A 13534-nucleotide genomic window follows, 5' to 3' on the forward strand; every position below is an offset into this window, starting at 1 on the left:
GGCACTGCCGGTTTTAGTATAGAGATTAAAGCCGATAAGGAATACAATCTTAAGACACTTGATTCATTACGGAAAGTTCCTTCTTGCTATCTACTACCGCTTTAACTTTCTAGCTATCAACATTAGAACCAAAAGTGATAAAATTCTGTCACTTCCGATTTTACTAGAGACGGCAACAATACCTGGGACGTCGCTCAGAGCAAGAACCATTAATTTTGTTTTCTCCCTTATTATTGAAGTCATGGCAGAATTCTTACTGTGGTGAGACAATGGTGCCTGTTTATATTGAAAGAAAGAAAACAAGAAATCTCATTAATTAAGCAGAAAACAAAATTAATGGACCGTGCTCTGAGTGACGTTTTGGGTATTATCACTGCTTAACGTCGACAGACGACTGGAATACTCCAAAAGTCGACGCAGTGAATGCGTCGTTTCCAATGAACGTAAAATTGTTTTTAAAGTAATATAAATGAAACTTCTTCACTACTCAAAAATTCTTGGTATACATATTGATTTATTAAACACCACAACATTATTAATTTAAAAGAAAAAACAAGTTCTCAGGGCGGATTCGATCTACCAATCTTCTGGTTGCTTATCAGCCGAATGCGCTAGTCGATTGCGCCACGGAAGCGATGAGCGAATGGTCACTTGTAGAAGTCTTTGAGTGTGCTTTCTGCCTTAAAAGTGTGGTATAGTTAGTTTAGGCCAATTTGGCAAGACACATTTCTTAAATATATACAGTATTTTATTCTAGAGTGTAAAGGACATCTAAAACATATTTTTCCATAGTTGTGTTCACATAGGTAAAGAAGAGCTGAAAATATTGAATAAATATTTTTTACGAGAGGGAATGGTGGGGGCAGAGCTGTTACATTTTTCAGAAGAAGCTCTTCTGTATACCCATACATATACATCTAAGTTTGAACACAATAAATCGAGCCAATCTTGCCAAATAACGCACTTTTCCTATTTAGTAATATTCCTCACGAACCAATAATCTCCAAAGCGAGACGATAATTTGAGTTAGCCTTGTTCCGTCTCGAATTTAAAATGTTAATTCTCGTCTCGATTTTGTTTTGTTTTAGAAATGACATGAGAAATTTCTATTCTCGTGGGCAACACTAAACAAAACCTCAATATTCTTGCCAAATGTGATGTTTCTGCTTGTAATAATATGACAAGCTTCTAACTTTTCATCTTTTCGAGATTATTATTATTATTATTATTATTATTATTATTATTATTATTATTATTATAGATTTTGATAATTCAAATATTGAAAAATCCAAATATTCAAATATCTTAAGATTATAAAATGAGTGTCATTGCCCATCAATCGCCACCGAAAATTCTAAAGCAAAAAATATATTTACACCGTGATTCCGATCCGAGGACTTCCAGATTACTGGTCGAGTGCCTTGACCACTGAACCACGATCAGTACGCGCTAAAGGATTCGTCTTTAGTGTGTTTAACTTAGATTTCTATGCCTCCAATTACAATTTTGTCTCAAACCTTCTTTCGTATTTCTTTTATGATACGGTACTATAAGTCAATAATCTTTGGTATAGTTTATATTAGTAACAGTAGTTGTTTTTAAACATTTGGTTCATAGTGTTGCTTCTTCTCCACACCAAATGACAGATATTACAGATTTAGTTCTCATACTCTGCATTTGGTTTGACAGCAGTCGCCATTAACTGGTAAAGCAATTTTGTCTCCTTCGATACAATTCCACAACGAAAGGTGCCGGTGTGAATATAAATGAAATGAAGTATCGGAGTTTGTTAGTTTGTTATATAAGAGTATACGGCCCATTTCGAGCAATACATAGAACACTTAGTGTCGTCATTATATCTCTTTGGGGCTCCGAGACAAAAAAAAAAAAAAAAAAAAAAAAAATCTTTTTGGATCCTTCAATCAGAGAGTTGGCGATAGTATATGAGGGGCTTTGTACTCTCCTCCAATCGTAGCCCTCTTTTTAAGAGCAACAGTTGAAAGTTCATCTTCTTGTCAAAAGCCATAATAATAGACCCCCCTTGAATTGATTTATATATGTGGTTCCTGATGGTTCTGCAAAATCCAATCAATTCTGTTCGCGCGATTCGAGTAACCGAATTGTAATTTCATGTCACGATAGTAGAAATAGGTCCTAACATGACCATCTTAACCCGTACCCTCTTATTTTTCCAGTAAATTAAGGATTTAGCCGGAATTATGACGGCATTGGTTCCTTGGGATCCTTAGCTTTCTCCTTCTGAGAGGCACAAACAAAAAATGCTACCATCTTTTTTTTTTTTTTTTTTTTTTTTTTTTTTTAGGGGTCAACCTACGATTTCAACAAAGATGTATTACACATAGTGTGTAATATATCGGCTGATAATTTAATTATGATATTAATGATCGGCTTTGCCATCGCTTCAGTGACGCCTTTGCTATTCTGCATTCAAGGACCCAGCCCAAGTTGGCTACTTGCAAGTTGCTACTTGTATTGTACCATGTGAGTATTGTGTTAGTTGTTGTAATATTTAAATGCTCTTTAGGGCAGCATGGTGGCTCAGTGGTAGAGCGCTTACTTTTCGTGCGTGGGATCCCTGGTTCGATCCCCAGCCAAGCAAGTTTGTAGTGGACAATATCATACTCGTGGGTTTTCTCGGGGTACTCCCAGTTTCTCACTCCACTAATTCTTCCATCATCATTCACTAGCATTCATCTTAAAAGTCCTTAGCCTAACGAGAATAACCGTTCGACGTTAAACTCAAAGATTTCATTTTCATTTTAAATGATTTTTAGTTTTCAAACATTACTTGCATGTTAACAATGGGAAAGGGAATCAAATCAAGTTTCCTACTAATATGAAACTTTAAAATGTTCAAATCTCTCTCACACAAAATGATTAGCAAAATGAGTAGAGTAATTTAGAACAAAGGAGCGGCTCGGGTCTCCTTCGTCCGAGAGCCCCGTTGTATTAAGGCGCTTGTGTTACTTATTGTTACAGCTCTGAACATACTTCTACTATGGGTTATACTAACTTCCCGGATATTCAGAATGAATAGTAGAAAAAACGACAAATACAAAGAGGTAAATTTCTTTTTCTTCTTGCATCACGTTTTCGCCACCGTGAACCGAATGCACGTCCATGTACACCAATCGCACGCTAGCCACTAGACCAGTCTTTAAGTGCGATTTTGGTGTTTTACATAATACAAATGCGTTGACGGATAACACCTACAAAAACCATTCAATTCTGTTCGCCCGATTCGAGTAACCGAATTGTAATTTCATATCACGATAGTAGTAATGGGTCCTAACGTGACCATCTTAACCCGTATCCTCTTATTTTTCCAGTAAATTTAGGATTTGGCGGGAACTATAACGGTATTTCTGTTAAAAATGCGACATTTTTACATATAGCTACGTAATATTAAGTCACTTTTAATAGGCGTGACAGATTTGATTACATAATACTAGATCATTTCTTACTTATGATTATACACGTAATATTACCTCATTATTACTAGGACATGGCACGTACATTTTATAATTTTTTTCGATTTAACAAGGAAATGATCCCAACCTGACAAGCCCGAATTGGGCGAAATTTCGTATAGATACTAATTTCAGGTCGGTGAATAACGTGGGAATAGTCATTCGATTTGCTTCTGCGTTACAGGGTGATGCAAAACAAAATACAACAGAAGACAACTATGTAATCCGAGTCCGAATTGGACAAAATTTCGTATAGATACTAATTTGAGGTCGGTGAATAATGTGGGAAATCATTCGATTTTGTTTTGCGTACTTTACGAGATATACAAGGTGATGCAAAACAAAATGCAACATAAGACAAATATGTAGATAATTCGAGTCCGAATTGGACAAAACTTCGTATAGATACTAATTTGAGGTCGGTGAATAACGTGGGAGTAGTCATTCGATTCACTTTTGTGTATTTTACGAGATATACAGGGTGATGCAAAACAATGCAACATAAGACGACTATGTAATCCGAGTCCGAATTGGACGAAATTTCGTATAGATACTAATTTAAAATTGGTGAATAACGTAGGAATAGTCATTCGATTCGATTTTGCGTACTTTCAAATGTACTTGGATTAGCCTGTCGTATGAATCTGCTGTTCGTAGGTAAGAGAAAGACTTGCTATATTTGAATCGTGTATGCAGAATGACAGTCTGGCATGCACAGAAAACAACATTCACAAACAAGGCTCGGCCTACCGCACGAGAACATGTGAGTTGGGCTGTTTCTTTTGCCAAATTTGTCTGTTACTGTTTACTTTACAGTCGCTGGAACCCAGTTACCGTTCTAATGGTGACTTTCCAAGGTGCTACTGCAATTGGTAAACGGTGCTATTCAAGAGACATGTGTCCTCAAAGACTGGTACTTCTTCCCAGGATGTCAACATCAAACACTTTTTCTCTTTCATTTTCAGGTTGATCCCCATTTACTCAACGGGACATTTTCCTGCGACGCCACTGCGTTCTTATTTTGAGTTTTGTTTTGCATCAACCTGTATATCTCGTAAAGTACCCAAAAGCAAATCAATTGACTATTCTCACGTTATTCACCGAACTCAAATTAGTACCTATAAGAAATCTCGTCCAATTCAGACTTGTAGATAGTTGTCTTATGTTGCATTCTGCTTTGCATCACCCTGTATATCTCGTAAAGTACGTAAAAGCGAATCGAATGATTATTCCCACGTTATTCACCGGCCTCAAATTAGTATGTGTACGAAATTTCGCCAAATTCGGACTTGTCAGATTGGGACCATTTCCTTGTAAGAGTTATTTATCTTTATGACGATTGCTGACGGAGCCACGGTTGTTATTATAGCCCTGCCCACTGCGTGATATTGGAGATTAGAAAGTTTTACTTACATTTCCATATACCTTTTGTTGATGCGCCGCCGAAAGCGGACCGGACTGTTGTACCACCGCTGCTGTAAGTCTTGACTACCTGCTACACGACGGGTGGTTCCTTTCATTTTCCGAAAGCCCAGTGGGACAATGGTTTCTTCATACGTAGGCGAATTTCGTAACGATTTAATACGCGAGGATTTGAATAAATATCTATATTTATAGGGGTGAATGTATCTTGAAACTGATCTTGTATTTTATTGTATTGCACAGCAAAGCGTCATATGGATTATGCTTTGAAATGAGTCTTTTATTTGTGGTGGGAAACTATATTTGTGATTAGTTGAAAAGCTTGCTACTACTGAACTGAATAAATTTTTCTCTATAATTGTTGTCTTTGTAGATTAATTTGGTAGGCACACACTGAATAAATATATGATTACAGAACTATTCGTCTTACCGCTAGTCTCATCAAGAATTGAAACAGGACTCCCGCGCACCAGAGGTTACATCTGAAAACAATAAAATTGTTGACTTTAACATACCACGAGTAGGGCTTTTGGACTATTATTTTAATTTAAAAAAATTGCTGGGATAAGAATGACAGAAGACACGATTCTCTCAAGAAATCCATAGGCATGTATGCTTAGGATCGAGTTACGAACATCTACCATAAGAAGATACATTACCATAAGTGCTTGTATTGTTTCCAGTTAATATTCTTTATGTGATACTGTCTATTTAGAATAATTTTCAACGTGGATAGTTTGTTTCGTCTTATGTAAGAATAACATCATCAAAGCCTTCGCCACTTTGATTTAACGAATTGCTTCTGTTGCGAATTGCTAATAATATTTAAATATTGGTTTATATTATAACCGACAGTTTTAATACTTTAGGTGAATTTCACGTGTATAACCACTACATATAACAATATAACACTTTATTCGGTGTGACAGAAATATATCAAATTTAATTGACATTTAGCATGACTTATATAGTCTTGTCTCGAAAATTATACATTATTTGGCCATTTCGTTTCAAGGGCAACACTACTATTATTTTATTATCGTTTGTTCGGAAACATTTTTATGAACATTTAAATTGATGTGTGAGATTCTTGGTAGGTAAAATTTTATCCTGTCTTGGAACTTTATGTCATTTGTTGCGACTTGTCTCGAAAATTTTATATCGTATGCGTTGTTTGTGTTGACGTGAAAATTATTGCGGAAAATATGTGAGAATATTATGTCTAAGGTTAGAATATAACGTTTATGATACACTATAAGGCCTAGGTCAATTGAATTTGGGAATCAGAGATCCACACATTGGCACGCAATATATACATAACGCTTTTACTGTTTGGTATAGATGTATTTAAATTTGCGTTGTATGGATGTACTAGAATTTCAATATTTGACATAACTTGTATTATATTTATGCGCTAGAAAGTCATCCTTTAGGATCATTATATGAAGATTTGAATGATTAGAGCGCATATATTTGCTGAAGTAGATCTTTTAGGAGGATACTTTGTATAGAGATACAGAATAAAGGGGTTATGAGCACTGATATTACTGTATGATGGAGAAATGTTCGTTATCCTGTTGTTAGAAATATATATATATTATTTGACTTGTAGGAAAAAGAATTCACGAAAATGTGTGTATTCAGATTTGAAGATAGAACTTTACTCATCGCTATATAGTTTATATATGTATGCTGTCAGGAACAACTACAAAATTTACTTTATTATATTGTCTGACTTCAATAAAATAATTTTATCATAGCAGGGAAATATATTGGAAATAAGATTGAAGACAGTGAACTATGTTTGAATTTAGCAACGATTAATGTTTGCTTATTATATTGACAAGAGTTTTAATTATGTGCTTTTGCTCTTTCATTGATTTATTCCTTTATTTATAACCTATGTTGCATACATTGTAGAATAAATTCGATTTCTTGCTAATATTTCAAATATACTACAATATTAACTGAAGTATTGATAGCTATTAGTTTAACTATGAATTATTAGAAATGTATGTTTCAGATTTAATTTTGTACGTTTGAAAGCACTATTTTCTCTTTTAAGGAATACTTGATTGCCAAGCTTGAAGAACAGGGAGAAGTGACCTACACGCTAGTGACATCTGTTGCATTAGATTGGAGAAAATTCGTTTAGCGTTATCTATGAAACTATAATATATTTGAAGTTTAGCTAACAAATTGAAATAGTTTATTTTATAAATACATGGTAATAGTGAGACTACATAATTTATATGGTTTACCCAACATTGTTAGGGTCGTCAAGTCTAGGAGGCTTAGATGGGCGGGTCATGTAGCTAGAATGGAAGAAAGCAGAGACGCTTTCAAAGTCTTGACTGGAAGACCAATCGGAAAACGACCATTAGGAAGACCTAGGCGCAGATGGGAGGACAATATTAAGATGGATCTCGCAGAGATTGGAATACAGAGTAGAAACTGGATGCAGTTAGCTAAGGATAGAAGTCAGTGGAGAGCTTTTGTGAACGCGGCATTGAACCTCCGGGTTCCATAGGCCATAGAGTTAGTTAATAGTGAGACTTTTTGATCATCTACAAATGATGTAGTCATTAATGTCCTTTAGATTTGTTTGGATTAAGTCAATGCAACAAACTAATATTAACTATTAACGCTGATAATTGACATTTTACAACCTTTTCTTTATGATATTGTCAGGAAGAGTTTTTCAACTTATAAGCCGATATTATCAAGAATACATGATAAAGAGACATCAGATATCAAACATTGTAGTTATAATCAAGTATTTTCATGATTATGTATTATCAGGATCGTAATTGATATATTGCTATTTTACTTTCATATTAAGAAATACACAGTTTACAATATTACGGATTGACAGCTTATTACTAACTCTACCGCAAGATACTTTCGATAGATAAGAGGCAGCAGAGTTAAGTGACAACTATTAACTTATTTGAATTATTAAAATCATAACTGACAGACTGACATGTTTTGCTTTTATAATAATATATAAATGGAGTTTGTAATTCCACAAATCATCAGCTGAAGAGTACACGCATTTTATTTTGACATATAGGCGGGCAGTGCAACTACCGGCAATTATTATTCTGTTTATACTAGTAAATGTATGATTGACAGACCACTATCTTTTCGCTTTCATAATATTATTAGCTGGTTTCATTGCCACGGATTAACAGTTAAACACTATATTACCGTATTTTATTCCGATCGATAGGAAGGTAGCGCAACTACTGACAACAATTATACTATTTGACTATTAAAGATATAACTGACAGATTGGAATGTTTTACTTTTACAATAAGATATAACATTTACATTCTCATGAATTACTATTTGATTAGTACGATACTGAGATTTATTTATTTGGTAGATAGGAGTCAACGCAGTTAGTGACAACTATTCACCTATTAGAACTATTAAATGCGTGAATGTCAGATTGAAATGTTTTACTTCAAAACTATTTGTTTATCTTTTACCCGCAGGTATCTTTTAAAAATAGCTACATACTAGTAACATATGTAGACATTAAATACGGGACAACATACTCATCATTACCTAATAGTTTGGGTTTAAATTATTAGAATCATGATTGACAGACTAAAACATTTCGCTTTCATACTAAAGAGTAATTAATTTGTGTAACTAATTAATAAATAAATACTAGGGATTTGTACTATCATGTTTCGTTTTATACAACTTTATTTTTCGCTTATGTTCTTGATTCTCTCAACACTTTTCCATTATCACGTTGATAGTGTTATCATTTTACCTTGCCAAAGACATTTGATAAGATAAATAAAATTATATGAATGTAGGTAAATTGAAATTATACATTTGTTAATTACATAATCTCTAAGTATTGGCTTGATTTACGAAATGAAGAAGAATTAAACAAATATGCTGAGAAATTTATATTCTTATAGCACTGGAAAACTATATTTGTAGATATAAACGCACATTAGTGTTGAATAAACATAACATTAAGGATAACTTTCTAGGAATACAGACTGACTTTTCCATCTACTGAAGAACAATGTATCCTTTTAAGACATACGTTTACAAACATATAAGTATATAGTAACATATGGTATACAGGAAGTTTCTGGAATCACACGGATTACTATATAGTGGTCCTAGGGGATGAGCTTCAACCACAAATATAATACATGTCAAATATTGAAATTCTAATACATCCATACAATGCAAATTTAAATACACCTATACCATACAGTAAATGCGTCGTGTATATACTGCGTGCCAAAGTGTGGATCTCTGATTCCCAAATTCCATTAAAACCTAGGCCTTATAGTCTATCATAAACGTTATATTCTAATCTTAGACATAATATTCTCACATATTTTTCGCAATAATTTCTATGTCAACACAAACAACACATACGATATAAAATTTTCGAGACAAGTCGCAACAAATGGCATAAAGTTCCAAGACAGGATAAAATTTTACCTACCAAGAATCTGACGCATCAATTTAAATGTTCATAAAAATGTTTCCGAACAAACGATAATAAAATAATAGTAATGTTGCCCTTGAAACGAAATAACCAAACAATGTATAATTTTCGAGAAAACACTATGTAAGTCATGCTAAATGTCAATTAAATTTGATATATCTCTGTCACACTGAATAAAGTGTTATATTGATATATGTAGTGATTATACACTAAAATTCTCCTAAAGTATTAAAACTGTCGGTCATAATATAAACCAATATTTAAATATTATTAGCAATTCGCAACAGAAGCAATTCGTTAAATCAAAGTGGCGAAGGCTTTAATGATGTTATTCTTACATAAGACAAAACAAACTATCCACGTTGAAAATTATTCTAAATAGACAGTATCACATAAAGAACATTAACTGGAAACAATACAAACGCTATGGTAATGTATCCTCTTACGGTAAAGGTTCGGAACTCGATTCCAAGCATACATACCTATGGATGTCTTGATAGAACCGTTTCTTCTCACATTCTTATTACAGCAAATTTTTAAATTTAAAAAAATAATCCAAAAGCCTTAATCGTGGTATGTTAAACTCAACGACTTTATTAAGTATTCGCTTGTAACCTCTGGTGCGCGGGAGTCCTGTTTCAATTCCTGATGAGACTAGCGGTAAGACGAATAGTTCTGTAATCATATATTTATTCAGTGTGTGCCTACCAAATTAATCTTCAAAGACAATAATTATAGTGAAAAATATTTATTCAGTTCAGATGTAGTAACAAGCTTTTCAACTAATCACAAATATATAGTTTCCCGCCATAAATAAAAAGACTCTCATTTCAAAGCATAATCCATATGACGTTTTGCTGTCCAGTCCAATAAACTTAATATCATGTAAGCAAAACAATTTTGAAAACTAGTGCAACATCTAGTAAAATTACTGCTGTGAACTTATATCTTTCACGTATTATATAAGGCACTTTACATAGTAAATACAAAGTTTAATTAGTAAATTCTAGTTTGACTTGACATAATTCATAATATAGCCATTATTTTGATTACAAGATTATTAAATTGGTCATAAATAATATCAAATTGAAATCTTATACCTTAAAGGTATGTGTATTAATATCGTAAATAAAAATTCGACGCGGCTTCTGTAATAAATGAAATAAAGAATAACTTTAACCAAACAAAAATGATTATTTTTAAAACATCCTTTAAATTATCTAAAACACAATATCAGTTTCAGGATACATTCACCCCTATATATCCAAAGTCTAGTCTTATACATTCATGACAAAACCTGTACTGTGCAAGAAAGGCTTCTGTGGACTTTTCGACCTGTTTCTTCATTGCTGGAAATCATATATTAATCTGTTATGATACACACGCTAACTTATCAATCTACATTATAAAATTGAAAGTGACTATGTTTTTGTCTCTTGATCTCTTGAACCGCCCGCCCGATCTCGATCAAACTCTCAACGTAGATGCGATTCAGGAATGGGAGTGTTTATACCTATTTACTTTGACGGTAGAACGTAGGGGAGGAGGAGGAGGGGATGTAGAAAAAATAAATAAAACTTAAAAACTCTTGAACAAGCGACCGATCTTGATCGAATTTTCAATGTAGATGAGGTTTTGGACTGGCATCATTTTTGTCATTTCATTTTGACGGAACACCGTAGACAAGGGGGAGGGGGAGATATAAATAAATCAGTAAATATAAAAATAAAAGTGACTATGTTCGTGAATTAATTACTTTTGAACCACCCGATCGACCTCAATCAAAATTTTAACATATATGAAGTTCAAACCTGAGAAGTTTTTAATCATTTCATTTTGACAGTAGATATTAGGGAGGGGGAGGGGAAATATGAAAATGAATAAAACTTAATAACTCTTGAACCACCCGACCAATCTCGGTCAAACTTTCAACATAGATAATGTTCAGTCCTGAGATGTTTTCTTCACTTCACTTTTATAGTGCGATGAAGGGGAGGGGGAGATATATGTCAAAAAAGTAAACATAAAAGTGACTGTTTTTGTGACTTCATCACGTTTAAACCACCCGACCGATCTTAACGAAATTTTCAACATAGATGAGGTTCAGATTTGAGGTGATTTTTATATCATTTTAACTGTAGAACTGTAGGGGAGTGGGAGGGGAGCGAATAAATCTATAAAAATAAATAAAACTTAACAACTCTTGAACTACCCGACCGATCTCGAACAAACTTTCAACATGGATAAGGTTCGGGCCTGAGATGTTTTCTTCATTTCACTTTTACAGTGCAACAAATGGGAGAAGGAGAGGGAGATATATATGTAAAAAGAATAAAAATAAGTGACTGTCTTTCTGACTTCATCACGCTTTAACCACTGGGCCGATCTTAATGAGATTTTCAATATGGATGAAGTTCGGGCCTGGGGTGGTTTTTTATCGTATCACTTTGACGGTAGAACTTAGGGAAGGGGGGAAAGGAGGGGACAAATATATAAAAATAAATAAAACTTCACTCTTGAACAACCCAACCGATCTCAATCAAATTTTCAACATAGATGATGTTCGGGCTTGGGATATTTTTTATCATTTAACTTTGACGGTGCAACGTAGGGGAGGGGGAGTGTGTGTGTGTGTGTGTAAAAAATAAAAATGAAAGTGATTATGTGACTTCACTCTAGAACCACCTGACCAATCTCGATCTAATTTTCAGCATAGGTGAGGTTCGGGCTTGGGGTCGTATTTATCTATTCACTTTGACAATAGAACTTATGGGAGGAGGTAGGAGGGAGAAATATATATAAAAATAAATAAAACTTAATAACTCTTGAACCACCGGACCGATCTCGATCAAATTTTCAACCTAGATGAAGTTTAAACCTGAAATGATTTTTGTCGTATCACTTTCACGATATAACTTAAAGGAAGGGAGAGACATTTACAAATGATCGAAAATGATCGATATTAGTGTCGAATCTATAGTTTTTGAGGTCACTGAGATGAGTAGTGACACTTCTGATGTCATTTAAATCCAAATTGATCCCCGCAAAAAATTGTGGGAGGTTAGGGGGATATACACACATATATATACAAATTACCAATATTAGTGTTGAATTCAGTTTTCGGGATCGCTGAGATGAACAATGATACTTCCGATGCCGATGCCGTGCCCCGCAACATGAGATGGGGAAGACTATATATATAAAAATATTCGAAAATGACCGATACCAGAGAGCGATTTAGTAATAGTAAAAAGTCACTGACTAACGAAACATGTTACTATTTTTTTGTTAATTTAACTCAGCGAATCGGGTAATTTATATTAGTTAAACAATAAACCCTAAAGTGCACTACAATCATATGGTCTCCGCAAATAATAATAGATATTATTAACTGTATTATATATATATATATATATATATATATATATATATATATATATATATATATATATATCAATTAATTGCAGCGGTGATTTTTCTCATTTTAAATAATAGGACGTATAATAAAAGTGTTCAGATCTAAATGTTAGACGTTTCAATTACTATATCTACTTTCAGTTAGTGAATCACGTAATCACATATTCATACTAATTTCCTCCAATGTGCAGGAGTGTGTTTCATACACACATACACACACACACACAAAAAAAAAAAAAAACCTGCCCCTCTCCTCAGAAAACACATTAGAAGGCTAGTGGATAATATAACCGTGGGACGTAAAACTCGAAAATTTCATTTCATTTCTGAACTATACTTCCACTAGTAATAATCGAACCCAGTTCTGTAGTGGCGAATACAGATATACTTATCATATATTTACGAAGGAGCTCCGTAATTTTTTTTAGCACATTGCAATTTCTCAGACTATGACTACAACAATCTAGAGGCAGTTTATTTGTTTATTTATGTACAAATGTTTCAGATACATATCTAAGTCCATTTTACACTGAAACAATGTTTATACCTTTGTAACCGTTTTAGAGCTTTTGGTATTTGTAATTTCTAAAATTTTGGGTATCTCACCAGGCACCACTGAAAAAGTGTATAATATGCTGCAACATTTTGGGCAATGACCTATCAGAACCTGAAATCCAATTTTGTCTTACCTCCCACTGTTACTATGTTTTTGATA

Source organism: Thermobia domestica, chromosome 4, assembly GCF_964235325.1.
Source record: "Thermobia domestica chromosome 4, izTheDome1.hap1.1, whole genome shotgun sequence".
NCBI classification, from domain to species: domain Eukaryota; kingdom Metazoa; phylum Arthropoda; class Insecta; order Zygentoma; family Lepismatidae; genus Thermobia; species Thermobia domestica.